This window comes from Erpetoichthys calabaricus, chromosome 18 (assembly GCF_900747795.2).
Source record: "Erpetoichthys calabaricus chromosome 18, fErpCal1.3, whole genome shotgun sequence".
Lineage (NCBI taxonomy): Eukaryota > Metazoa > Chordata > Cladistia > Polypteriformes > Polypteridae > Erpetoichthys > Erpetoichthys calabaricus.
In genome coordinates, this window is record NC_041411.2 from 57793701 (window position 1) to 57821662 (window position 27962).

General features: G+C 39.7%; 1 protein-coding gene across 1 annotated transcript in view; it reads left to right on the top strand.

The window, feature by feature from the left end:
• isy1 (ISY1 splicing factor homolog) overlaps positions 1–27962 on the top strand; it is a 75812-nt gene that overhangs the window by 31024 nt on the left and 16826 nt on the right. The gene's annotated exons all lie outside the window — the stretch shown is intronic.

Here is a 27962-nt window from a genome sequence, read left to right on the forward strand (position 1 = left end):
ACTATGGATTTCACACACTAACATAAATAAGAAATGAGACACAAAGCACTCCTCCACTAACAGAAATAAGAAATGAGGCAACGCGCCCATATCACACAAAAAAGAGGAGTCAGACACACACCCCAAAGTGAAACGGGGCAGACTACGGACTCCACACACGGTCACCCATCGAGCCCGAGATTGAGGCTCAAAAACGGAAGAGCAACCAAAAACGAACACTCGAGATCATACAAAAACCCCACACATACGGACAACACAACATATGTGAATCGGATTATCCCCGCCTAACAGTGAAACGGGACAGTCTAAGCAGTCCACAAAACTTCACAAATCAAGCCCGAGAGAGTACTGAAAAAGAGGACTCACACCCCCACACCACAGTTAAACGGGACAGACTACGGAGTCCTCAAAGGGTCACACATCAAACCCAACATATTACAGAAAGAGATTTGTTTCGGAAAACGGCAGATACTACGATAGAAGCATTCGCCTACAACTCAACAACAACAACAACAACATTTATTTATATAGCACATTTTCATACAAAAAGTAGCTCAAAGTGCTTTACATAATGAAGAAAAGAAGAATAAAAGACAAATAAGAAATTAAAATAAGACAACCTTAGTTAACATAAGAAGGAGTAAGGTCCGATGGCCAGGGTGGACAGAAAAAACAAAAAAAAACTCCAGAAGGCTGGAGAAAAAAATAAAATCTGTAGGGGTTCCAGGCCACGAGACCGCCCAGTCCCCTTTGGGCATTCTACCTAACATAAATGAAATAGTCCTCTTTGTAGTTAGGGTTCTCACGGAGTCACTTGATGCTGATGGTTATACAGACTTCTGGCTTTTAATCCATCCATCATTGTTGGAACATCATGGTGCTTTGGGTAGATGGTGGTGGCACAAGCCACCACCAATAGGACACCGGAAAAGGAAACAGAAGAGAGAGTAGGGGTTAGTACAGATTTTGAATGGTTATTATAATGAATTGGATATACAGAGTGTCAGGATTAAATTACAGTGAAGTTATGAGAAGGCCATGTTAAAGTAATGTGTTTTCAGTAGTTTTTTAAAGTGCTCCACTGTATTAGCCTGGCGAATTCCTACTGGCAGGCTATTCCAGATTTTAGGTGCATAACAGCAGAAGGCCGCCTCACCACTTCTTTTAAGTTTTGCTCTTGGAATTCTAAGGAGACACTCAGTTGAGGATCTGAGGTTGCGATTTGGAATATAAGGTGTCAGACATTCCGATATATAAGACGGGGCGAGATTATTTAAAGCTTTAAAAACCATAAGCAGAATTTTAAAGTCAATTCTGAATGACACAGGTAACCAGTGTAGTGACATCAAAACTGGAGAAATGTGTTCGGATTTTCTTGTCCTGGTAAGGATTCTAGCAGCTGCATTCTGCACTAACTGCAAACGATTGATGTCTTTTTTGGGTAGTCCTGAGAGGAGTGCATTACAGTAATCTAGTCGACTAAAGACAAACGCATGAACTAATTTCTCTGCATCTTTCGATGATATAAGAGGTCTAACTTTTGCTATGTTCCTTAGGTGAAAAAATGCTGTCCTAGTGATTTTATTAATATGCGATTTAAAATTCAGATTACAATCAACGGTTACCCCTAAGCTTTTTACCTCCGATTTGACTTTTAATCCTAATGCATCCAGTTTATTTCTAATAGCCTCACTGTATCCATTATTGCCAATCACTAAGATTTCGGTTTTTTCTTTATTTAATTTGAGAAAGTTACTATTCATCCATTCTGAGATACAGGTTAGACATTGTGTTAGCGAATCAAGAGATTTAGGGTCATCAGGTGCTATTGATACATACAGCTGTGTGTCATCAGCATAGCTGTGGTAGCTCACGTTATGTCCCGAGATAATCTGACCTAATGGAAGCATGTAGATTGAGAAGAGCAGCGGACCCAGGATAGAGCCTTGTGGAACACCATATAGAATATCATGTGTCTTTGAGTTATAATTACCACAACTAACAAAGAATTTTCTCCCTGCCAGGTAGGATTCAAACCAGTTTAAGACACTGCCAGAGAGGCCCACCCATTGACTAAGGCGATTCTTAAGAATATTATGATCAATAGTGTCAAATGCGGCACTCAAATCTAAGAGGATGAGAACAGATAAATGGCCTCTGTCTGCATTTACCCGCAAGTCATTTACTACTTTAACAAGTGCAGTTTCTGTGCTGTGATTTGTTCTAAAACCTGACTGAAATTTATCAAGAATAGCATGTTTATTGAGGTGCTCATTTAACTGCATAATGACTGCCTTCTCTAGAATTTTACTTAAGAAAGGCAGGTTAGAGATGGGTCTATAATTTTCAAGAGAAGAGGGGTCGAGATTATTTTTCTTAAGTAGGGGTTTAACTACCGCAGTCTTAAGACAGTCTGGGAAGACCCCCGTATCTAATGACGAATTTACTATGTCAAGAACATTATCAATAAGCACACCCGATACTTCTTTGAAAAAATTTGTTGGTATTGGGTCAAGGGCACAGGTGGATGGTTTCATTTGAGAAATTATTTTATGCAAATCAGGTAAATCTATCCTAGTGAAAGACTCTAATTTATTTATTATGGAGTACTGGGGTTTCGGGGGATCCTTAGTGTTGGGGAGATATACTATGTTATTTCTAATATCATTAATTTTTTGATTGAAAAATACAGCGATAGCCTCACAGGTTTTACTGGAAGTACTTAGGAGGCATTCCTTTGAGTTACCTGGGTTTAACAGATGATCAATTGTCGAAAATAAGACTCTGGGATTACTAGCATTGTTATTTATAAGCTTAGAGAAATAGCAGCGCCTCTCAAGACGGACTGTGTTATTGTATTCTGTTATTTTAACTTTTAATATCTCATAGTCAATAGTTAGTTTAGTCTTCCTCCATTTACGCTCAGCTCTACGGCATGTTCTCTTTAAATCAGACACTCTTTGGGTCTTCCAAGGTATAACAATGCTAGAAGATTTTTTAACTGTCTTTTCAGGTGCAACTATGTCAACAGCAGCCCTCACTTTAGTATTAAATCTTTCCACCTTACTATTTACATTCTCCTCGCTATTATAGTTGGCACTATAAACGGACTGATTGGTTAGAATGTTTGTAAGTTTTAAAGTTGCTGATGAGTCAAAGAAGCGTTTTTTAACAATATGCTTCTCATGAGTGTTTTCTATCATTATTTCTATATTAAAAAGTAGAAGAAAATGGTCTGAAAGACCCGTATCAATGACCTGCTTTATATCAACTTTTAGTCCTTTAGTAATTACTAAGTCTAACGTATGACCTGCTTTATGTGTAGGCTGATTAACGAGCTGTCTCAAATCAAAAGAGTCCAGGAGGTTCATAAATTCTTTTACTTTTTGGTCACATTGATTATCTACATGAAAATTAAAGTCGCCGACTATTAAGAGTGCGTCATAGTTCGTAATTAAGATTGACATCAAGTCAGAGAATTCCTCAAAGAAAGACGCGTTGAATTTAGGAGGTCTATACACGGATAATACTAGAACGTGAGAAACTCCCTGAATAACAATGGCGAGATACTCAAAAGACTTGAACTTACCAAAACTGATATTTTTACATTTTAACCGGCTAGAGTAAATGTTTGCTAGCCCTCCACCTCTCTTTCCTTGGCGATCAGCACGAGTAAAACTGTAATCCGGAGGCGCAGATTCGATTAAAACAGCTGCGCCATCTGAGCTAAGCCACGTTTCACTTAGTGCAATAAAATCTATTTTTTTTTCACTAATAATGTCGTTGATAAAAAACGTCTTGTTAGTTAAAGCTCTAATATTTAATAGTGCCATATTCAATGTTTCGGAGGAGCAGAGATGAATACTATGTGCGTTATTGATATAGGGAACAGGAATTAAGTTATTTTTATTAGCGCCGCTCTGTGTGTATTTTTTATTTAATCTATGATCTGTTTTTACAGTTTTAATACATTGTTCATCTAAAGTAGTAACTTTAATTAAATTATTGGCGTTTATGCCGTATTGCCTAGATTTTCTATGTGCATTAAGATTGGTTATTACAGTATTTATGTTGCGCACTTTTATGGAAGATTTTTTTAAACAATTATCATGACCAAACACAGGAGTGGCATTTCGGAAGGGGTTAAAAGCAGAGATAGATAGTCAAGATAAACGAATTACCTTCGATATGTTTTCGGAGAGGACCCGGGCGCCGAAGCTGTTCGGATGCAGGCCATCTCGCTTGAAGAAACGCGGTCTTTCCCAAAAGAGGTCCCAGTTGTTAATGAACCCGATGTCTTGATTCTTGCAGAAGCCCTGCAGCCAGTTGTTTAAACCAAGCAGACGACTGTAATACTCGTTTGATCGTCTGACGAGAGGGAGTGGACCCTCGCATCTGAAATAAACATACAGACTATACAGCACATTCCACGCACTTCTAAAAAGACATGGAAAAAAACAATACACGTCGGCGCCTACAACGCGCTTCTGAAACCGCGGAAGAAAAAATGTCTCGGCTCCAAAAACGCATGTCACTCCTTATTCAAAATACCGGCCCCAATCACAGAAACATCGGTATCCACTATGAAAATGAACAGTAACAATGCACATGACATCCGTCTTGCAAAACTGTTAATTATAGATGAATGTACAATGGCATCCAGTCACTTACTCAACACCATTGATAAACTTCTACAAACGTTGATGAATAATAATATTCCCTTTGGGGGAAAGGTACTTTTATTAGGAGGAGATTTTAGACAGTGCTTAGCTATTGTTCCACATGCCATGCGCTCAGCTATTGTTCAGTCCACCTTAAAAATACGCGGACATTTGGCATTGCTTTCAAAAGATACAATTGGTACAAAACATGCGATGTCCAGATCCAGAATATAACAATTGGTTATTACAACTGGGAGATTGGACACTCACCAATACAGATGGACTTCACCCAGATATTACAATTCCTCAAGCCTTTATCTGCGACGACTTAGTTACGGAGGTATTTGGAACAACAATCTCATTAGACCAAATACCCCTTTTAACACAATGGACTATATTATGTCCAAAAAATATCAATGTTGATCACATAAATAACCAAGTCATTGCATTACTTCCTGGAGAGGCACGGCTCTTTCTAAGCTCTGACAAAGTTGACTCTGATGACGACAATGACCATCTTAATTTCCCCTTACAATATTTGAACACTATTAACCCAGCCAGATTACCACAACACAATCTTAACCTTAATATCGGAACAATAATCATGCTATTAAGAAACCTTAACACTAAACAAGGTTTATGCAATGGTACACGTTTAGTCGTCAACACCATGACACACAATGTTATTGAAGCAAAAGTTCTTACAGGATCACATGCTAACAATACTGTTCTGATTCCTAGAATTGACCTTACAAGTTCTGACCTACAATTACCTTTTACACTTAAACGGCGACAGTTCCCCATTAAACCTGCATTTGCCATGACCATCAACAAATCACAAGCACAAACCATGTACAAGATTGGCATCTACCTCTCTGAGCCCGTTTTTGGACATGGACAACTTTATGTGGCCTTCTCACGAGTTCGACGTTCATCTGACGTTATAGTTAAGGTTATAAATGATCCATGCCAAGGAAAACTCATTCAAGGACCAGACACCATCTTTACTACTAATGTTGTGTACAAGGAAATTTTCCAATAAATCTTTACACTGTGCCATGCAGTTTATTCTTTGCTTCCTATATGCGTCATCTACACCTTCACACTATGCTATATCTCATCCATACATCACGCTATTTGTAACACCAGGGGTTGGCGAGCGAAGCCCCCTAGTAGTGGTCAGAAGGCCATTAGGAAGGCTAACAAAATAGGTTTTATATATATATCACAATGTATAAAATGCAAGTCAAAGGAGATTATGCTGAAGCCTTGTAATGCACTGGTAAGGCCTCATCAGGAGTACTATATGCATTTTTTAATCACTGGTCAGTAGAATTTAAGGCCAGGAACTCCGTCTTAAAATGAAAACACAAACAAATATACAAAAGTAATACAAGATCCAATTATTTACAAAAACCAGTACCAAATTTTATCTGTGACCTTAGGCATAATGCTTGAGCTTTACAACACCCTACTGAGGCTGAACCTGGAGTACTGTGTGCAATTAGGTCTTCTGGCTGCAAAAAATACACAGCAACACTAGAAAAAGACCAGAGAAGAGCAACTAGGCTGACTGAAGGACTTCATGGAATGAGTGATGGGGAAAAACTAAAAGTGCTGAACCTTTTCATTGTAAGCAGAAGGAGATTAAGGGGTGACATGATTGAAGTGTTTAAAAGTATGAAAGAAAATAGTACAGTGGATAGCGACTGTTACTTTAAAATGAGTTTGAACAACACAAGGACACCGTTTGAAATTTAAGGGTAAATTTTGAGCAAACATTAGGAAGTTTTTCTTCAAACCAAGAACCATTGCCACATATAACAAGTTACCAAGTAGCAAGGTAGATTGTTTCTTTTACACAACTGTTCAGTCAGATAGCTGGTATTACTTAATATGCATGGGCAAGTGATTATTAAAACTGTTTTGTATTAGAAATTAATCAGTTATTTCTGCTTTATAAAAAATATGCTTGATTGATATATGATAAATTGTGATTAATATGCAGTTAATTTTGATAAAAAAATATTATTGTGTGACTAATTGCATATATGCAAAGTCGACTGACTCACTCATCAACAAGAACTCGTATTTCCCATTTATTTTAAAAGCTGAAATTTGTCAGTACGGTACATCAAGGACAGTAGGTATCCACTAAGTCAGGACATTTTGATATACCAATATTTGGAGTTTTTTAAAAAAAAAAAAAAAAAAAGGAAAACTAAATACCCCAGTATCTCTAAAATGTCTTGATGGATCTGATTGAATTTTAATGACATTACAGAAAAAAACAAAAAATTAACTGACACATTTTTTGTTGTTGTTTAATAATACTCTAGTGACTGGAACATTCTAAAGCAGTGTTCCACGTTTCACCACAGTGCTAGGGCTGAATGATTTGCGATTTTTCTAACCAGTATTGAGATTGTGGTTTGATTTGCTATTATTTTTTAAAGTCGAGCTTCAGTTCAGTATTCACTATACAATAGATATAAAAATTGATGGAGCATTGCCATATGAGTAAAAATTGATGGAGCATTGCCATATGAGATACTTGTGCCATCAAAATATTAACTGTTTTATATTCCACTGCAAGGAAGACATTTTTATTACATTTTTTAATTGGCAAAGAATAGTCAATAATGGAACAATTATCATAAAAGCTGTGACTAGTGGCTCAGGAGTAGTATCTAAATATTTCACAATCTGTAATCATTATTTGTATGATATTGTGTGAGAGTCCTTCACTGATGTACTGGGGGAGAGACGTCATCCTTGAAAACAAAAGAGATGTAGGTGAGAGTTTTTTTTCTGTACTGTTTTCCTTTTAGAAGGGTTTGTAGCTTTTTTTTTTTTTTTTCTTTCTTTTCCTTCTTCTCCCCTTTCACTTGCACAGGAGCAAAAGCAGCTGGGTATTTGGGGTGCATTTGGAAAAGTTGCTTGTTACATGTACTTGTTCTTATTTGTATTCAAACTAGCGTTGGTGAGGCAGGGCAGTAAGCAGCAGAAACTGACACTAGCATCACTGTCATTAAACAAGTGCCATCATAGCAACGAAATAGTTATAAGAAACAGAAATAGCAATTCCTTAGTGGGGCAAGGCAGCGGTTGACTTAAAAGTGGTAAAAAGAAGGGCACCGCAGCACATATGCAGGCAGCTAGTATTATGACTCCGATTACTCACAAGCGGCAGTAGGAGTAGATAAGACTGTGAGAAATTAACTAGCAGCTGCTCTTCAGTAAGCAAGGTTTTCTAGATTGAACAGTTGTTAGTGGTCAGGAAAGTAGAGAAGTTAAGGGGGTTCATTATTATGAAGGAATACAAACGGTATAAGTGGAGAGATTTTGATTAAAGAATAAGAGGAGCACAGAGTTAGGACAGCACACTAAGAAAAGTAGAGTTAACCCAATAGAAGAACAAATGGCAAGCAGTTGAAGGGGAGAAAATTACAGGAGCTTAAGAGGTCAGAAGGTGTAAAATAACCATAGCAGTTTTTAAAATATTTTTGGCTTAATTTTGCCCATTTAAGTTAATTCCATTTAAATTTAATTCAAAAAAATTTCAACAGTTTTAGTAACCCAAAGTCCAATTTTAATAATGAGGTCATTGCAATGAAATTCCTGTTGAATGTTGGACTTTTTACAGCATAACTTAGAGGAGCCAGTCTTCTATGAGGGCTACATCTACAGGACATGCCTGCTGATCCAATGCCTTGAGCTCAGGGTCACTGAACTGGGGGAGATGTTGGCTGGCCTGTTATAGTACAGAATTGGTGGAACTGGCCCAGGTGTGAGACAGTGTGGCAAGAGATTCCAGACCAGATGCAAAGAGAATAGGTGGGTCACAGTCATAAGGCGCAAGGTAAAGGGTGCACACAGTCTGGGAACATCAACCTCAGAATTGGAAGTGTCATACTGTTTTCAGGTCCTTGTGGAGCTGGACTATGTCTGAAGATTCTGAGGTGATAGGTAGGCATGAGGAGCTCCATCAGGCCACCTCAAAAACAGTTTCCAGAAAGAGAGAATTAGTGATAGTCTGGGACTTGATCATTGGGGGGATTGCAGAACAGATTTTCTCCAAAGATGGAGAGTCTCGCACAGTGTGTTACCTTCCGGGTGCACAAGTAGGAGACCTGCCTGGAAGGATGAATAGGCTCTTAGCTAGAGCGGGGATAGATCCAGTTGTCATTTTCCAGGTTGGGGCAAATGACACACACAAGGGTAGTCTTGTCAGTTTGGCAATCCATGTTTCAAGAGTTAGGTACCAGGTTGAGGAGCAGAACTGACAAGGTAGTCTTCTCCAAAGTTCTGCCTGTGCCATATGCCAGTCTAGCTAAGACTGGGCAGGTTTGTGGCAGGTGAAATTTAATGTTGGCAAATGTAAAGTATTACATGTAGGTGGTAAAAATGGTAGGTTTGAATACACCATAGGAGGTTTGAAAATCGAATGTACACTTTATGGGTAGAATTTAGGAGTCATATTGGACTCAACATTATCAACTTCCAAATTGTGTTCAGAAGCCGTTAAGAAGGCTAACAGAATGTTAGGTTTTATTGCACATTCAAATAAAGCATTCGTTTGCAGATAACCAGCATTTAACTTTTGAACTTTTTTTTTTTCTTTTTTTTTGAAAAAAGAAAAAAAAAAAGTGCTTTCCACTATAGGATGCAGTGCAGAGCAACTAAAATCTGAATTACTCCAAACAAAAGCCTTATGTACTTCTGAACTTCTTTTCAACACTCATTGTCTTAGCAGATTTGTTTTTATCAAGAATACCAGCATGTCAACCTTTGCTGGCTTCTGAGGTGAATGCTGACATGTGACTACACTGTCCCCAGCACTAAATGGTCTCTCTGATGGTGAACTTGAGGTTGGTATTCACAGGAATTTGTGAGCCTTTTTGCTCAGCATTGTAAAGTGAACAATTGTGCATTGGTGCTGTTAAATTAGCCAAAATAAAGGTGTGAATATTCAAATTAAAAATAAGTAAATATTCTAATACGTTTGAACTTGAGTTAACGATGCTGGGCATTACATGTATGTTTGTACTTGCTTTTTAATGATTTACTATTTTGGTAATGGCCGCAGCTAGAGCAAGAGCAAACACCAGCTTAAATTCCAGATTTGTTCAGACAACTGTTATTTAAAAATAAAAGCAATCAAAATCCCAAACAGTTATTTTCTGTTTATTTTAATCAGAAGACCATAGCATTTAACCACAGTTAGGGGTCTTATGTTTCAGAGTAAATGGTACAGAATCGGATGCGAAATTATACTTTACATAACTGGAAAAGCATTTAGAAAAACAGCTCTGAGTACACTTGTGGCAGAGCCGTCACCCAGACCAAATGTTAAGGGAGGTTTTTCCATTTCTCTGGCAAACACTAATCAACATGAATTTCTAAGTTAAAATAAAGTGCTTTGTTAAAGAGGTGCAATAGTATTCATTGATTTCAAAATAAGTGAACAGCAGAGATGATACACTAATCAGTCAGGTGCTAGATTTAAAAGATAATTTGTAACGAAAGGTTGGTGCCACTTTGAGCAGCAGACGAGATGACAATCTAGAGCAGACCTCTTGCTCAGACAGCACACAACTGAGTTATTATTTTAACAGAGGAACAGCATTAAGCCAAAGCCTTGAAATAATAAAACCTTCCAATAAATGTATTACAGGCTTTAGAATATTCTATACACATACTATATTAATAACACAGTGAACTTCAGAATAGTGCATCATCAGGCCAGACGGCACCAGTGTATAAAACAAGAGACAACACAGCAGCTGCGCGTAATGTGCCCAAACGCAGCTAAGCATAGAGAGATCAAATAAAAACCTGCCCCATATGGAGCTCCCTTGGTACAACTTGGTTGAACTTGGCATATGTTATTCCAACTCTGTTCCCCTCTTTTGCACAAACTGTTTGATAGTTGAATTCGAGCTGACCATTCAAAATTACGAAAAGGTCAATGGTGGAAGTGAAGTACAAAAACAGATCTGCAAAATACGGCAGCTTTACATAGTACATCAGAAGTAACTTCATGACAAAATTATTAGTGTGGGTAAAATAAACAACCACTCTTTACAATCAATTGTCAAGTTTTGCCTTCCAAAAGACCCTTTTTTTTTAATATTGACGTATGAGTCACTGTCATGCACCCCAAAACACAAGGCTGAATCTCAGTACTTTAGCAAAACCCAGCTTTATTCAACTTGAAACAGGAACAGCAGGGTGATTTTGTTGCAGCATGAGCTACCACTCTTATACACAGACACAAACGGGCATAGTCCGGGCCATGTTAGTGGCCACATTATACTGTTCCCTGCATTTATATTGTCCTTTACATCACCCATCGATGGGTCCTAAAAGAGTTCAGAAACCTCACAATATATTCAAATTACATTTGAATGACAATGTTCAATCTGACAACTCTATTGATAATACACGCTGCATGACATATACCCTAAATCACAATTAGCAATTTGCTAATCACATTGTTTCAAATCGTAATTTCAATTTGAAATCAATTGTTCAGCCCCCCCTCAGCACTGACTGCAATCTCACTGAGAAATGTGGCACGTCTGTTTATGCAAATGAAAGCCATCTGCAGAAGCGAAGTGAAGTGAATTGAGCACAGTGCAGAGAAGTTCAAAGAAGACCTGTTCAACAAGTGTTCTCCAAGCAGGGTGACGGTAAATGTAGTCAATTTCATGCAATGAACCAACTGGTCCCCAAGCACAGTTAGAAGCAGGGAAAAACATTGTGCAGTATTGTTGATCACTTTGGCAGACTGGAAGTGTGACATCCAGGGCAAGGACACTGTTGTACATTTCCTGACTTGGGGTGCCAGTAGATGAGACACAGCAACCATGAGATGGAGTAAGAGAGACTCAACCTGAAAAAGACTATTTCAAAACATTACTCTGTTTTGTTCCAGCTGTGTCTAAACTATTTTACCAAATAAATGTCTTGCAAAAATATTTACAAAGTCCAATGCAAAGACATTTCTAAAACAAAAGAAAATATAGTGCAGGTTCTACTTATAATCTACAGTGGCTCCAAAACAGAAGTGAAGGAAAAAAAAACTCTTCCTCCTCCTTCGTCCAACTACAAGACTGGTCATGAAGGACAGACTGAAAAATTAATTCAAAAAATTAAAAAATAAGCACCTACTATAAGCACAGAGATCAGTACATATCTCTACTACTAAGCTAAGTAAATCAGCATCACAGATTTACACTTAAGCCCGAAGACCTGGTCAAATGACGACCCCTGACATTTGGATCATGGTTTTATGTAATCCTCATTTACATTACCCACGGTCTTCCAATAAACCACCACATCGTGACATACACTGTATGTCAATACCTGCTCAGGTGCAGTCCACCCTATTTAAATTTTTCCACACTCGTGCATGTATCTGTCTGTCTTGGTGACATGAAGGCTCTTTGTTCAGCCTCTAGTAAGGGAGTCCTTTTTTTTTTACTTTATCCTGCTTTCATTTCCATTTCTTTTGACGGCTACTCTGAAACTGTACTCTCTATCATTCTGACCTGTTCCTCTGAATTTAAACCTAGCACTTTCACCTTCTCTCCTACAGTGGTTAAAGGCGCGTGCCTCCGCCCTAGGCCACCAGAAACCATGAACATGCTCGAAAGATGGCTTTAGATGTGTGCATTGGGTAGTTCGAGCCCCACGGCTTGATCTCAGAGCACCTGTAGGCCTCTAGGCAGCCCTTTGAGCAACCTTGTTCTCAAATCCTGTTGAAATTTTGTGCCACTGTCATGTTAATCTGGGAAGGGGTGCTAAAATAGGTAAATAACAAATTTTCTCCAACATTTTCACCCAATGCCTGTGACAAGCCAAGTGTTCGTCTCTGTATTTGCTTTATTGCTATAACCACTGAACTTGGCTAAAGTTAACACTTTCATCACAGGCGTGTCACATGTGACGATAATTTTTTTTTTTTTTTTTAATCCATGCATAGCATTGTATTTATGAAAAAGTTAACATTGATATACATCTGCATATCGTCAAAGTTTGCATTACCAATTAATGATCACCATTCAGCACTTTTTGAAGTTAAAAAAACAAAAAGAGGAAATAGGGGAAAAAAAGAATACTGCAAAATTAGCTTGTGAAGCCAAGACATGACTGAACAGAGTAAAACACAATTTTTTTTTTCTGTAGCTGATGGAGATGCTGTTTTTCACAATGTGATACAAAGAGAACAGGATGGTGCTTTTCAGTGAATAAAAGTAATTAGTAACATTTGTTTTGTTGGAAGACATTTATTCAAGTCCACTGTATTCTGATGCAGTATTAATTTTAGCCTTTGATGCTAATGGAGAATTGAGGTTTTCAGTTTTTAGCTTTGAATGAATCAACTTTAAAACACCTTTGTAGTGGTACCGAATACCGCTTTAATACAGAGTTCTGTTGCAATTTCTTTCACACCACCAAGGACTGTATATAGCATGTTCAGCAGTTAGCTCATGTGAACTATTTTCTCCCTGTTGTCAATATTTGTAAATACATTAGTGCTTCTTATCCATCTGACTGACTAGTGGCTAGTGTGTATGCATATATGTATAAATGAAGTGGACTCTGACCTTTGATTTTAATACGTAATTGCCTGTTTAATGCAGAACGCTAATCTATGATGTGGTTCACTGCCATACGTTGTAATGCATATGTGGTTAGGAATGTATTTAAATTTTGATATTAATGTTGACCTGCTGAGCTGCATTTATTTTGGAAGGATGATCCAAATGTATTTCCGGCATATCAAACACAACAACAAAAGGCACAGTAGTGCAGTGGTTGGTGCTGATGTGTCATAAATTCAACATCATTGGTTCTGATCCCATGCCCATTCATAGTACTTGTAGAATCTACATGTTAGTATAAGAATATAAAAATATAAGACATTTGATAAAGGAAACCATTCATTCCATCATGCTAGTTTGTTTAGCCAATAGCTAAGTTGTCCCATTATCTCATCCAGATGCTTCTTAAAGGTTGCCAAGGCTTCTGCTTCAAGTACAGGCCTTGGTAGTTTGTTTCAGATTCCCAAAACTCTTTAAAGAGAAGTGCACTGAGGATTGAAGCCAGGAAGCACTTCTTTACTCAATTGCCATGGGTGTCCTCAAGTATCTGTATCACCTGTGATATATTGCCAGCAGTTTATCCTGGCCAATACCGCCAAGCCGCCAGATGGAGCCCTTCCTGCAACATGGAGGTGCCCCGAATTCCTGCAGGGCATCATGAACCTTGGAGTTTTAATTCACAGCCCTGCTGGATACCGTAGGGGACGCTGCAGGGAGGCTCAGGGACTTATATTTTCTGTATAACCCGGAAGTACTTCCCAGTCACAGGGACAGAGGAAATTACGTACTTCCGGGTTGAAGAAAAGAAGTAGTTTTCATCTGACCTGGAAGTGCTGGGAAATCACACAAACTGAGGGACAGAGGCACTTCCGGGTCAAAGACTTTAAAAGGACAGTGGGAGATCCCATCAGTGAGCCGAGTTGGGAGGAAGGGTGACTGAGCTGCTGGGAGTGGAGGATTTGTTTATTGATTAGTGTATTTGTGATTATTGAGTATTGTGGAGTGGAGGGTGCTTTGTGTACATTATTATTATTATAATAAAATTAATATTGGACTTTTACCTGGTGTCAGAACGTGTTGTCTGAGGGTTTAATGGGGACGGCAGTGCCCCCTATCTGTCACACACCACTAAAATGAAACAATAGAGCTGAATCTACTTTATCAATGCCTTTGCATTTGGACCTAATCCAATTCTTCAAAAATTCTGTCTCCTCTGCTTAAGACTAAACTGGATTATTCTCAGTCTATTATCCACCATGTATACATGGGTTTTCTTCAGGTATTTGTAGATTCTAAATTGACAGTATGTAGACAAGTACAACTTTGACTTGTAATATACTGGCACCACATCCAGGAACTTTTCTTGTCATTTGTCTGGTGCTGCTGGGATAGGCTTTAGCCACCACAGACTCTGCATTGAAGTTAGCAAATGTGAAAACCTAATCCTTCTGGGCAGTATATCCCTAATGAACAGTAATAATGCAGTATTACTCAGTTGTCAAATTGCCACATAGAAAAATACATCTTTTTCAGGAACCAAATTCTCTTGAGTTACAATTAAATCCCTGACCCCAGGAAGACTTCAACAGCTGCTTATTTGTTGTATAGGCCAAAATCCCACAAGGAGTGCCACAAAGGGCTTTAATAGGTCCTGTTTGGTTGATAGCCTCCCAGCCTTGACTCTAAGAAGACAAAAAACTCCCAAGAAACCATTGTAAGGAAAAAAAAAATGGAAGAAGTTTTGGGAAATGCAGTTCAGAGAGAAACCCCACTCCAAGCAGGTTGGGCATGCAGTGGGTGTCAAAAATGGGTAAATACAATACATAAAACAGAACACAAGTAATCCTCTTCACAGCACTAGATGACCAATCTATCATTGCCTCCTTAGAAATAGTTGTATAAACTACTTGCTTCTTGCATAGCGCTCCTCACCAAGTGCAGGTGCAGAGTACTATGACAACTTTCAAGGAAAAATGGAATAATAGATTATACCACTTACTAAGTACAGAACTAAGAACACTGATTTGTTGGAATACATCAAAAACAAAGTAGAATCTAATTCGCAGAAATGAAACAACAATATCTGTCCATCAGCTAATTGTACAACCACAACCAGAGAAACAGAATAGGAGAGGGTTAGAAACAGTTTATAACTATCGTATTACTTATTTTAGTACTAATAACAGAAATGCATCTTATTAGCACCTCTAATCAGATTATGATAAACTGAAGTAGTGAGTCTTCAGCCTGGATTTAAAGGCTGAAACTGATGAGGCAGCTTTTATAGTACCAGGCAGACTATTCCACAGCTTTGGGGCACTTTAGCTAAAAGCTTGACTTCCCAAAGTTATTTTGTTATTTCTCAGAATCTTAAGCAGGTCGGCATCTTGAGATCTTAATGTGCCCTCTGGTTTGTAAGTAGTGATAAGTTCAGATACGTAAGCAGGAATTTGGCCATTTAAGGCTTTATATGTTAAAAGGAGGATTTTGAAATCTGTCCAGAACTTAACTGGGAGCCAGTGCAAGACTTTAGAAGTGGAGTTATGTGTTCATATTTTCTTGTTCTTGTAAAAATTCTTGCATTAGCATTTTGAATTAACTGAAAGCTGCATAAAGAACAATTTGAACAGGAGTGAACACCACATTGCAGTAGTCAATCCTACAAGAAATAAATTCAGAAATTAATTTCTCTGTATCCTGCATATTTAGATAACGCCTTAATTTTCCAACATTTTTAAGATGGGGGAAAAAGACAAGTTTTGGAAAGTTTTGAAATGTGTGCTTTACATTACATGCTAGTGTCAAAAGATAATGCGTATCTTGGGGGCTGATTCGGTATAACTAGTGGTGATTCTAACTGTGTTAAATAGTGACAAAATATTGTTGCAATAAGCATTTCCTTTGATAATTAACATTTCTGTTTTACTTGTATTCAAAGAGAATATTATGGCTAATATGGCGGCGCGCTTAGACGCTGCGGCTGTGTGCTCTCCGACTCGGATTTTGTTTTTTCCACCCTGCCTGGATAAATACACGTATAGCCGGCAGGATATTTTATCTATCGGTTTACGGAGCGAGAGTTGCTCGACCTCCGAGTTTCTCCGCGTCCACAACATTCCAGATGACATTGCACGAACACCGGGCTCTCCGTGGATTACAATCCCAGCTTCGAGGAGCCGGCGGTGGCGCAAAGAACGTAAACAAAAGAGGGGGTGCCGAGGCAGCGTGCTAGTGAGGCTAAGGAAGCAGCCACACAAACCACCGCTTCCAAGCATATTCTCCTCAAATGTGAGGTCTCTGCCAAACAAACTGGACGAGTGGCAGCTGCGGATTGCAACGGAAAAGATCATCAGGGACTGCTGCATCCTGCTGATCACGGAGACGTGGCTTAATCCACTCATACCGGACACTGCGATCAAGATAGCAGGCCACACAGCACACCGGCAAGACAGGACAGAGCACTCTGGTAAGAAGAGAGGAGGGGGGCTGTGCATTTATGTGAACAATAGCTGGTGCACAAATTCCACCATAGTCGCCAGACACTGCTCTCCAGACGTGGAGTTTATGACAAGTAAATGCAGACCCATATACCTCCCCCGTGAATTCAATGCTATACTGCTAACTGCTGTGTACATAGCACCAGATGCTAATGCTAACTCGGCTCTGGGGCTTTTGCATGACACCATCAGCAGCAAACAGAGCAAGTATCCTGAGGCTGTTCACATCATTTCTGGGGACTTTAATCATGCAGATCTGAAAGCAGTTCTCCCCCAATTCCATCAACACATAAAGTGTGCAACCAGGGAAGTAAAAACACTGGACAAGTTGTACACAAACATCAGACAGGCCTATAGGGCTAAACCCGTAGCATATCTTGGCTAGTCTGATCATACGTCCCTGCTTCTAATCCCTGCATATACTCCCCTCAGGAAACAAGCTCCCACTATGACCAGGACTGTTACCATATGGCCCGAGGAGGCCTCCCAACAGTTGCAGGAGTGCTTCCAGAGAACCGATAGGGAGGTTTTCTATCACCAAGACTTGGAGTACCACACTACGGCAGACCTGGATTACATCAGGTTCTGCACGGACAACGTGACCAGAGACAGACGCATAAGGATTTATCCTAACAGGAAGCCCTGGATGACGAGGGATGTCCAGAGTCTGCTGAAAGCTAGGAATACTGCTTTCAGGTCTGGGGATGGGGCTCTTTACAGTGTAGCCACAGCGAACCTGAAGAGAGGCATCCGAGAGGCCAAGGCAGTATACAGAAAGAGGATAGAAGACCATCTGAGGATTAACAACACCAGACAGCCCTTCATGCTGCCCTGACCCACCTGGAGCAGCAGGGGAGTTACGCCAGACTGCTCTTTGTAGACTTCAGCTCGGCGTTTAACACCATCCTCCCACAACGACTGATGTCCAAACTGGCAGATCTGGGACTTCCATCACTAACCTGCAGTTGGATACTGGACTTCCTGTCTGGTCACTCCTAGAGGGTCAGGCTGGGTCTCCACACATCCACTGCTCTCAGCCTCAACACTGGGACGCCGCAGGGTTGTGTGCTCAGCCCGCTCCTCTACACCCTCTACACATATGACTGTGTCCCCACTCACCATAGCAACAAGATTATAAAGTTCGCGGATGACACGACGGTGGTTGGACTCATCTCGGGCAAGGAGGGTGAGCTGGCATACAGGGACGAGGTGGAGCGACTGTCAGAGTGGTGCACAGTCAATAACCTGCTCCTCAACACCAAAAAAACAAAGGAGCTTGTTATTGACTTTAGGAAAAACAAAACTGACATCCAGCCACTCATCATTGGCGGGGCCTGTGTGGAGAGGGTCCCGGTGTTCAGGTTTCTGGGTATGGAGCTGGAGCTGGAGGATGACCTGACCTGGAGCGCCAACACCAAGGAGCTGCTAAAGAAGGCGCAGCAGAGACGGTTCTTTCTGAGAATTCTCAGAAAATACAATCTCCCAAAAAAATCTGCTCCTTGCTTTTTATCACTGTTCCATCGAGAGTGTGCTCACGTACGGACTGTGTGTGTGGTACGGCAGCTGCACTTCCTCAGAAAAGAAAGCACTCCACAGGGTCGTCAGGACAGCAGAGAGAACAATTGGTTGTACCCTCCCCACTCTGGAACAAATCTACACGTCCTGATGCCACAAAAAAGCAATTGACATTTCACAGGATTCATCACATCCCGTTCATTGCCTCTTCCAGCTTTTGCCATCGGGCAAGAGATACAGAGCTATGAAAACTAGGACAAACCGCCTTAAAAACAGCTTTTATCCGAAAGCAATCATGGCCCTGAACTCAGAATAAAGCTGCTCCATATTATTCTACCAATGTGCAATATAGACCTTAAGTCAACAAGTGCAATTTGTATGTTTATTACTATTCGGTTTGTTATTATTTTCTCTCTTCTTGTCTTTTTAACTCTTATTCCTCACACTGAGTCGATTGCACCTTCAATTTCATTGTTCCTTTGTAAAAGTGACAATGCCAATAAAGATCTATCGAGAAGTAGTTATCATCCATCCATCCATTAGTAATCCTTTAACTTACTAACACATCTAACTAAGAACAACATCAGAGAAATGCCATTTGGCCTAAAATATAGGTATAACTGGATTTCACCTGTGTACAAGTGAAAATTAAGATTGTTTTCTTCTTATACTTCCCATTGGAAGCTTGAAAAGTGAACAGAATAAAGGTCCCAGTACTGAGCCCTGAGGGACACCATATCTCACTTAATAATGATGGAGTACTATCAGCGCATTTCTGTACTGCACATGCTATAATCCGTTTGATAAATAAGAACTAAATCAGGCAGCTCTGAACCCAATATCATTTTTCAGCCTCTGTAGTAAAACAGAATGGTCAGAGGTATCAAATGCTGAGCTTAAATCTAACAGAATAATTGCAATGGAATTTGTTTCCTCAAAGGATATTAGAATGTTGTTTACAACTTGTGTTAGTGCTGTTTCTGTACTATGACCAGTGTGGAATCCAGGCTGGAATTTCTCAAATAAATTGTGATGTGTATGATGAGACTAAAGCTAATTGTCAACTAGTTCTTTCTAGTATGTTAGAGAGAGAGGGCAAATTTGAAATGGGTCTATAATTAAGTGTATGTGGGTCTAGATCTGACTTTTTAAGTAATGGTTTGATAACTGCTTCAAGAATTGTGTCATTCAGCAATGAGCTATTGATAATGTTTAAACTGGTTGCGGCCAGAACATCCCTTGTGCATTTTACTAGTTTTGTTGGCACTGGCTCGAAGGAAAGTAGTATGTTTCATTTTAGAATTAAAATTAAGACTTCCTGTTCCATTTCAGGCGGCACGGTGGCGCAGTGGTAGCGCTCCTGCCTCGCAGTTAGGAGACCCGGGTTCGCTTCCCGGGTCTACCCTGCGTGGAGTTTGCATGTTCTCCCCGTGTCTGTGTGGGTTTCCTCCGGGCGCTCCGGTTTCCTCCCACAGTCCAAAGACATGCAGGTTAGGTGGATTGGCAATTCTAAATTGGCCCTAGTGTGTGCTTGGTGTGTGGGTGTGTTTGTGTGTGTCCTGCGGTGGGTTGGCACCCTGCCCGGGATTGGTTCTCTGCCTTGTGCCCTGTGTTGGCTGGGATTGGCTCCAGCAGACCCCCGTGACCCTGTGTTCGGATTCAGTGGGTTGGCAAATGGATGGATGGATGGATGTTCCATTTCAAAATTAAAATGTCTTCTAAAGTGGTATATGCAAGGTGAGACAGGGTTTGCCAAGCTAGTATTGGTTTTCACTGTGATGCTGAGATCTGGGATCTTATATTTTCAATTTTCTCATTAAAGCAGCTCATAAAGTCTGAACTGCTAATGTCTGTTGGTATATTGCACTATAATTCTGAATTCATATTTATCAGATTAGCCACTGTTCTAAGTAGTAAATCAGGATTATTAACGTTATCTATTATTTTTAGAATAGTAGTCTGAGTGGGCTTTAAAAAGAGCTTGTTAATATTTTTAGGACTCTTCCTCTCCATGCAATTCAAAAGACATGCAGCTTTGTTGGTCTGGAGCGTAGCTGGAGAGCAGCTTCTTCCATGTACAGTGGTGTGAAAAACTATTTGCCCCCTTCCTGATTTCTTATTCTTTTGCATGTTTGTCACACAAAATGTTTCTGATCATCAAACACATTTAACAATTAGTCAAATATAACACAAGTAAACACAAAATGCAGTTTTTAAATGATGGTGTTTATTATTTAGGGAGAAAAAAAATCCAAACCTACATGGCCCTGTGTGAAAAAGTAATTGCCCCCTTGTTAAAAAATAACCTAACTGTGGTGTATCACACCTGAGTTCAATTTCCGTAGCCACCCCCAGGCCTGATTACTGCCACACCTGTTTCAATCAAGAAATCACTTAAATAGGAGCTGCCTGACACAGAGAAGTAGACCAAAAGCACCTCAAAAGCTAGACATCATGCCAAGATCCAAAGAAATTCAGGAACAAATGAGAACAGAAGTAATTGAGATCTATCAGTCTGGTAAAGGTTATAAAGCCATTTCTAAAGCTTTGGGACTCCAGCGAACCACAGTGAGAGCCATTATCCACAAATGGCAAAAACATGGAACAGTGGTGAACCTTCCCAGGAGTGGCCGGCCGACCAAAATTACCCCAAGAGCGCAGAGACGACTCATCCGAGAGGTCACAAAAGACCCCAGGACAACGTCTAAAGAACTGCAGGCCTCACTTGCCTCAATTAAGGTCAGTGTTCACGACTCCACCATAAGAAAGAGACTGGGCAAAAAAGGCCTGCATGGCAGATTTCCAAGACGCAAACCACTGTTAAGCAAAAAGAACATTAGGGCTCGTCTCAATTTTGCTAAGAAACATCTCAATGATTGCCAAGACTTTTGGGAAAATACCTACTGGACTGATGAGTCAAAAGTTGAACTTTTTGGAAGGCAAATGTCCCATTACATCTGGCGTAAAAGGAACACAGCATTTCAGAAAAAGAACATCATACCAACAGTAAAATATGGTGGTGTTAGTGTGATGGTCTGGGGTTGTTTTGCTGCTTCAGGACCTGGAAGGCTTGCTGTGATAGATGGAACCATGAATTCTACTGTCTACCAAAAAATCCTGAAGGAGAATGTCCGGCCATCTGTTCGTCAACTCAAGGTGAAGCGATCTTGGGTGCTGCAACAGGACAATGACCCAAAACACACCAGCAAATCCACCTCTGAATGGCTGAAGAAAAACAAAATGAAGACTTTGGAGTGGCCTAGTCAAAGTCCTGACCTGAATCCAATTGAGATGCTATGGCATGACCTTAAAAAGGCGGTTCATGCTAGAAAACCCTCAAATAAAGCTGAATTACAACAATTTTGCAAAGATGAGTGGGCCAAAATTCCTCCAGAGCGCTGTCAAAGACTCATTGCAAGTTATCGCAAACGCTTGATTGCAGTTATTGCTGCTAAGGGTGGCCCAACCAGTTATTAGGTTCAGGGGGCAATTACTTTTTCACACAGGGCCATGTAGGTTTGGATTTTTTTTTCTCCCTAAATAATAAAAACCACCATTTACAAACTGCATTTTGTGTTTACTTGTGTTATATTTGACTAATGGTTAAATGTGTTTGATGATCAGAAACATTTTGTGTGACAAACATGCAAAAGAATAAGAAATCAGGAAGGGGGCAAATAGTTTTTCACACCACTGTATATGTGGTGCAGATATTTTAGTGGAATTTTAAAGAAAATTTGGGGTTTCAAGTATAGGGTAATTTTGGGGTTGTATTTTGGTTTAAGTATGACTTGACTGCATGGAATAACAACAACATCCATATTACTAAACGAGAATGGTAAACCGGATGGACGCAGGGACATCCGGACATGGGCCGTGGACGCAAAAGATGTACTGCGCAGGCGCCCCCACAAAACCCCCCTTCCAAGCAATGGAAACCGGATGGAAAGCAACGTAAAATAAGAACTGAGGCGCCGCGCCCATAGCACACAGAAAAAAGGAGTCGGACGCCGGTGCCGCACGAAGCCCATGGCACACAAAACGGAACACACACAAAGAAGAGGATTGAGACCCACGACACACAAAGCTCCCCTCCAGTAACTGAAATAAGAAATGAGGCGACGCATCCCTAGAACACCAAAAAGAAAGGAGTCAGACGCAAGCGCCACATAGCACACGAAACGGTACGCACACAAAAAAGAGGATTCAGACCCACGACCCACAAACACCCCCTCCACTAACAGAGATATAAAAAAAAAGTGAGGCAACGCGCCCCTAGCACACAAAAAAAAAAAGAAGTTGGACGCGAGCGCCACACAAACCCATTGGACACGAAACGGGACAGACTACGGACATAGCACACGAAACATACACAAAAAGGAGGATTCAGACCCACGACCACACTAACATAAATAAGAAATGAGACACACAGCCCCATTACTGAACGAACCGTCCGTATTAAACATATGTCATCTGAACACATTCAAATTATGCAGCATAGGTCGATGTCATTACACTGATGCACTATTAACCGTTCAACCACAGAAAAGGCTCCATATTAACAGCGAGTGCGATCCTCCTTATTACTTATCCATATTTCTAACGCTGAAGAACAAACAAGTCATGAATTCACGATCACGGGTACAAAACGATACGGCTCAAGTGACGGGACCAAACACACGAACCCGCATGAAAAAAAAAACAATACATGTAGGCGCCTACAACGCGCTTCTGAAACCCCGGAAGAAAAAATGTCTCGGCTCCAAAAACGCAAAGCTCAACTAACACAGTTACAGAAACGAGCGCAGATGGACAGACACAATGAACGTAGACGCATGCAGCGCGCGTCTCAAAGTGCTGCATCGAAACAGGCAAGGGTTCAAAACGAAACACCTCGAGTCTCAGAGATACAAAAACGGCAGCGAAGGGACAAAATAAATAAACGCAGACGTCTACAACGCGCATCTGAAATGCCGGAAAACAAGCAGGCAAGGCTCCAAAAAGAGAAAGCTCGACTAACCGACATACAAAAACGGGCAAGGCTCAATACAAACAATGAACGCCGTAAACTGCAACGGGCTTCTCACACAGCACAGGCAAATCGATTACAGCTCCAGAATAGCACGTCCCAAATCCTGCACATACAACGACGCGCCTCTCAAACGGCACAAGCAAAAGATACACGTCAAGGACATCAACGACAGACACCTGCTAAACGATTGCGCCAGTTAGCTGACAACGCATTCAATAATGACTCCACTATTCATGAAAATTCATTGGGATTAATAAATGTCATTTGCAATCATTGTCATTCACTTAACTTCCCTGAAGAAACAACTGGCAATACAAGTAATGAATTTACACGTTGTTGTCAAAAGGGTCAAATTAGACTGCCTCCTTTACATTCATTTCCTTCATATCTACAGAAGCTTCTAACTAACAAAGTACCTGAAAGTAAAAACTTTATGAACTGCATTAGATCCTACAATAGGTCATTTGCTTTTGCATCTAATGGCATCCAGTCACTTACTCAACACCATTGATAAACTTCTACAAACGTTGATGAATAATAATATTCCCTTTGGAGGAAAGGTACTTTTATTATGAGGATATTTTAGACAGTGCTTAGCTATTGTTCCACATGCCATGCGCTTAGCTATTGTTCAGTCCACCTTAAAATACGCAGACAATTAGCATTGCTTTCAAAAGATACAGTTGGTACAAAACATGCGATGTCCAGATCCCGAATATAACAATTGGTTGTTACAACTGGAAGACGGTACACTCACCAATACAGATGGACTTCACTCAGATATTATTACAATTCCTCAACCCTTTATCTGCGACGACTTAGTTACAGAGATATTTGGAACAGCAATCTCATTACACCAAATACCCCTTTTAACACAACAAACTATATTATGTCCAAAAATTGGAACAGCAATCTCATTACACCAAATACCCCTTTTAACACAACAAACTATATTATGTCCAAAAAATATTAATGTTGATCACATTAATAACCAGGTCATTTCATTACTTCATGGAGAGGCACAGCTCTTTCTAAGCTCTGACAAAGTTGACTCTGATGACGACAATGACCATCTTAATTTCCCCTTACAATATTTGAACACTATTAACCCAGCCGGATTACCACAACACAATCTTAGCCTTAAAAACGGAACAATAATCATGCTATTAAGAAACCTTAACACTACACAGGGTTTATGCAATAGTACACGTTTAGTCGTCAACACCATACCTCTCTGAGCCCGTTTTTGGACATGGACAACTTTATTTGCTTCCTATATGCATCGTCTACACCTTCACACTATGCTATATCTCATTCATATATCACGCTCTTTGTAATTTCCCAACACCAGGGGTTGGCGAGCGAAGCGAGCAGGGGGCAGGGCCCCTAGTTTATTTATGTAGCACATTTTCATACAAAAAAGTAGCTCAAAGTGCTTTACATAATGAAGAAAATAAAAATAAAAGACAAAGTAAGAAATTAAAATAAGGCAACATTAGTTAACATAGAATAAGAGTAAGGTCCGATGGCCAGGGAGGACAGAAAAAACAAAAAAAAAACTCCAGACAGCTGGAGAAAAAAATAAAATCTGCAGGGGTTCCAGGCCACGAGACTGCCCAGTCCCTTCTGGGCATTCTACCTAACAAAAATGAAATAGTCCTCTTTGTATTTAAGGTTCTCACGGAAGGACTCGATGATGATGGTCATGCAGACTTCTGGCTTTTAATCCATCAGTGTTGGAACATCACGGTGCTTCGAGTAGATGCACTGCCACCACAAAGAAACCGGAAAAAGAAACAGAAGAGAAAGTAGGGGTTAGTACGGATTTTAGAGCCACCATGAATAGTTATTATAATGAATTGGATATACAGAGTATCAGGATTAAATTAAAGTGAAGTTATGAGAAAGCCATGTTAAAATAATGTGTTTTTAGCAGTTTTTTAAAATGCTCCACTGTATTAGCCTGGCGAATTCCTATTGGCAGGCTATTCCAGATCTTAGGTGCATAACAGCAGAAGGTCGCCTCACCACTTCTTTTAAGTTTTGCTCTTGGAATTCTAAGGAGTCACTTATTTGATGATCGAAGGTTACGATTTGGAATATAAGATGTCAGACATTCCGATATATAAGATGGGGCAAGATTATTTAAGGCTTTATAAACCATAAGCAGAATTTTAAAGTCAATCCTGAATGACACAGGTAACCAGTGTAGTGACATCAAAACTGGAGAAATGTGCTCGGATTTTCTTTTCCTAGTTAGGATTCTAGCAGCTGCATTCTGCACTAGTTGCAAACGATTTATGTCTTTTTTGGTTAGTCCTGAGAGGAGTGCATTACAGTAATCTAGTCGACTGAAAACAAATGCGTGAACTAATTTCTCAGTATCTTTCAATGATATAAGAGGTCTAACTTTTGCTATGTTTCTTAAGTGAAAAAATGCTGTCCTAGTGGTCTGATGAATATGCGATTTAAAATTCAGATTACAGTCAACAGTTACCTCTAAGCTTTTTACCTCCGTCTTGACTTTTAATCCTAATGCATCCAGTTTGTTTCTAATAGCCTCATTGTATCGTTTATTACCAATCACTAAAATTTCAGTTTTCTCTTTATTTATCATTCGAAAATTACTATTCATCCATTCAGAAATACAAGTAAGACATTGTGTTAGTGAATCAAGAGAATCGGTGTCATCAGGTGCTATTGATAAATACAGCTGTGTGTCATCAGCATAGCTGTGGTAGCTCACATTGTGCCCTCAGATAATCTGACCTAATGGATGCATGTAGATTGAGAAGAGCAGCAGACCCAGGATAGAGCCTTGTGGAACACCATATAGGATATCATGTGTCTTTGAGTTGTAATTACCACAACTAACAAAGAATTTTCTCCCTGCCAAGTAGGATTCAAACCAATTTAAGACACTGCCAGAGAGGCTCACCCATTGACTAAGGCGATTTCTAAGAATATTGTGATCAATGGTGTCAAATGCGGCACTCAGATCTAGGAGGATGAGAACAGATAAATGGCCTCTGTCTGCATTTACCTGCAAGTCATTTACTACTTCAACAACCAGCAGTTTCTGTGCTATGATTTGTTCTAAAACCTGACTGTAATTTATCAAGAATAGCATGTTTATTGAGGTGGTCATTTAACTGTATAATGACTGCCTTCTCTAGAATTTTACTTAAGAAAGGCAGGTTAGAGATGGGTCTAAAATTTTCAAGAGCAGAGGGGTCAAGATTATTTTTCTTAAGTAGGGGTTTAACTACAGCAGTTTTAAGACAGTCTGGGAAGACCCCCGTATCTAATATCCTCACAGGTGGCGCAGTGGTAGTGCTGCTGCTTTGCAGTAAGGAGACTGTGGAAGATTGTGGGTTCGCTTCCCGGTTCCTCCCTGTGTGCATAGCGCTTTGAGTATTGAGAAAAGCGCTATATAAATGTAATGAATTATTATTATTATTAATGACGAATTTACTATGTCAAGAATATTATCAATTAGCACCCCCGATACTTCTTTGAAAAAAAACTTGTTGGTATTGGGTCAAGGACGCAGGTGGAGGGTTTCAGTTGAGAAATTATTTTATGTAAATCAGGTAAATCAATTCTGGTGAAAGAATTCGTTTGTAACGGAGTACTGGGGTTTAGGAGGATCCTCAGTGTTGGGGAGATATACTAGGTTATTTCTAATATCATTAATTTTTTGATTGAAAAATACAGCAATAGCCTCACAGGTTTTACTGGAAGTACTTTGGAGGCATTCCTTTGAGTTACCTGGGTTTAGCAGATAATCAATCGTTGAGAATAAGACTCTGGGATTACTAGCATTGTTATTTGTAATCTTAGAGAAATAGCAACGCCTCTCAAGACGGACTGTGTGATTGTATTCTGTTATTTTAACCTTTAATATTTCATAGTGGATAGTTAGGTTAGTTTTCCTCCATTTACGCTCGGCTCTACTGCATGTTCTCTTTAGATAAGACACATTTTGGGTCTTCTGTGGTATAACAATGCTAGAAGATTTTTTAACTGTCTTTTCAGGTGCAACTATGTCAACAGCAGCTCTCACTTTAGTATTAAATCTTTCCACCTTACTATTTACATTATCCTCGCTATTATAGTTGGCACTATAAATGGACTGATTGCTTAGAATGTTTGTAAGTTTTAAAGCTGCTGATGAGTCAAGCGCTTTTTAACAATGTGCTTCTCATGAATGTTTTCTATCTATTTCTACAGTAAATAGTAGAAGAAAATGGTCTGATAGACCAATATCAATGACCTGCCATACATCAACTTTTAGTCCTTTAGTAATTACTAAGTCTAACGTATGACCTGCTTTATGTGTTGGCTGATTAACGAGCTGTCTCAAATCAAGAGTCCAGGAGATTCATGAATTCTTTTACTTTTTGTTCACACTGATTACCTATATGAAAGTTAAAGTCGCCGACTATTAAGAGTGTGTCATAGTTCGTAATTAAAATTGACATTAAGTCGGAGAATTCATTAAAGAAAGACGCATTAAATTTAGGAGGTCTATACACGAATAACACTAGAACGTGAGTATCTCCAAGAATAACAATGGTGAGATACTCAAAGGAATGTTGTTTGCTTCAAATAAAATAAAGTATATGCTTATTTAAATCCACAT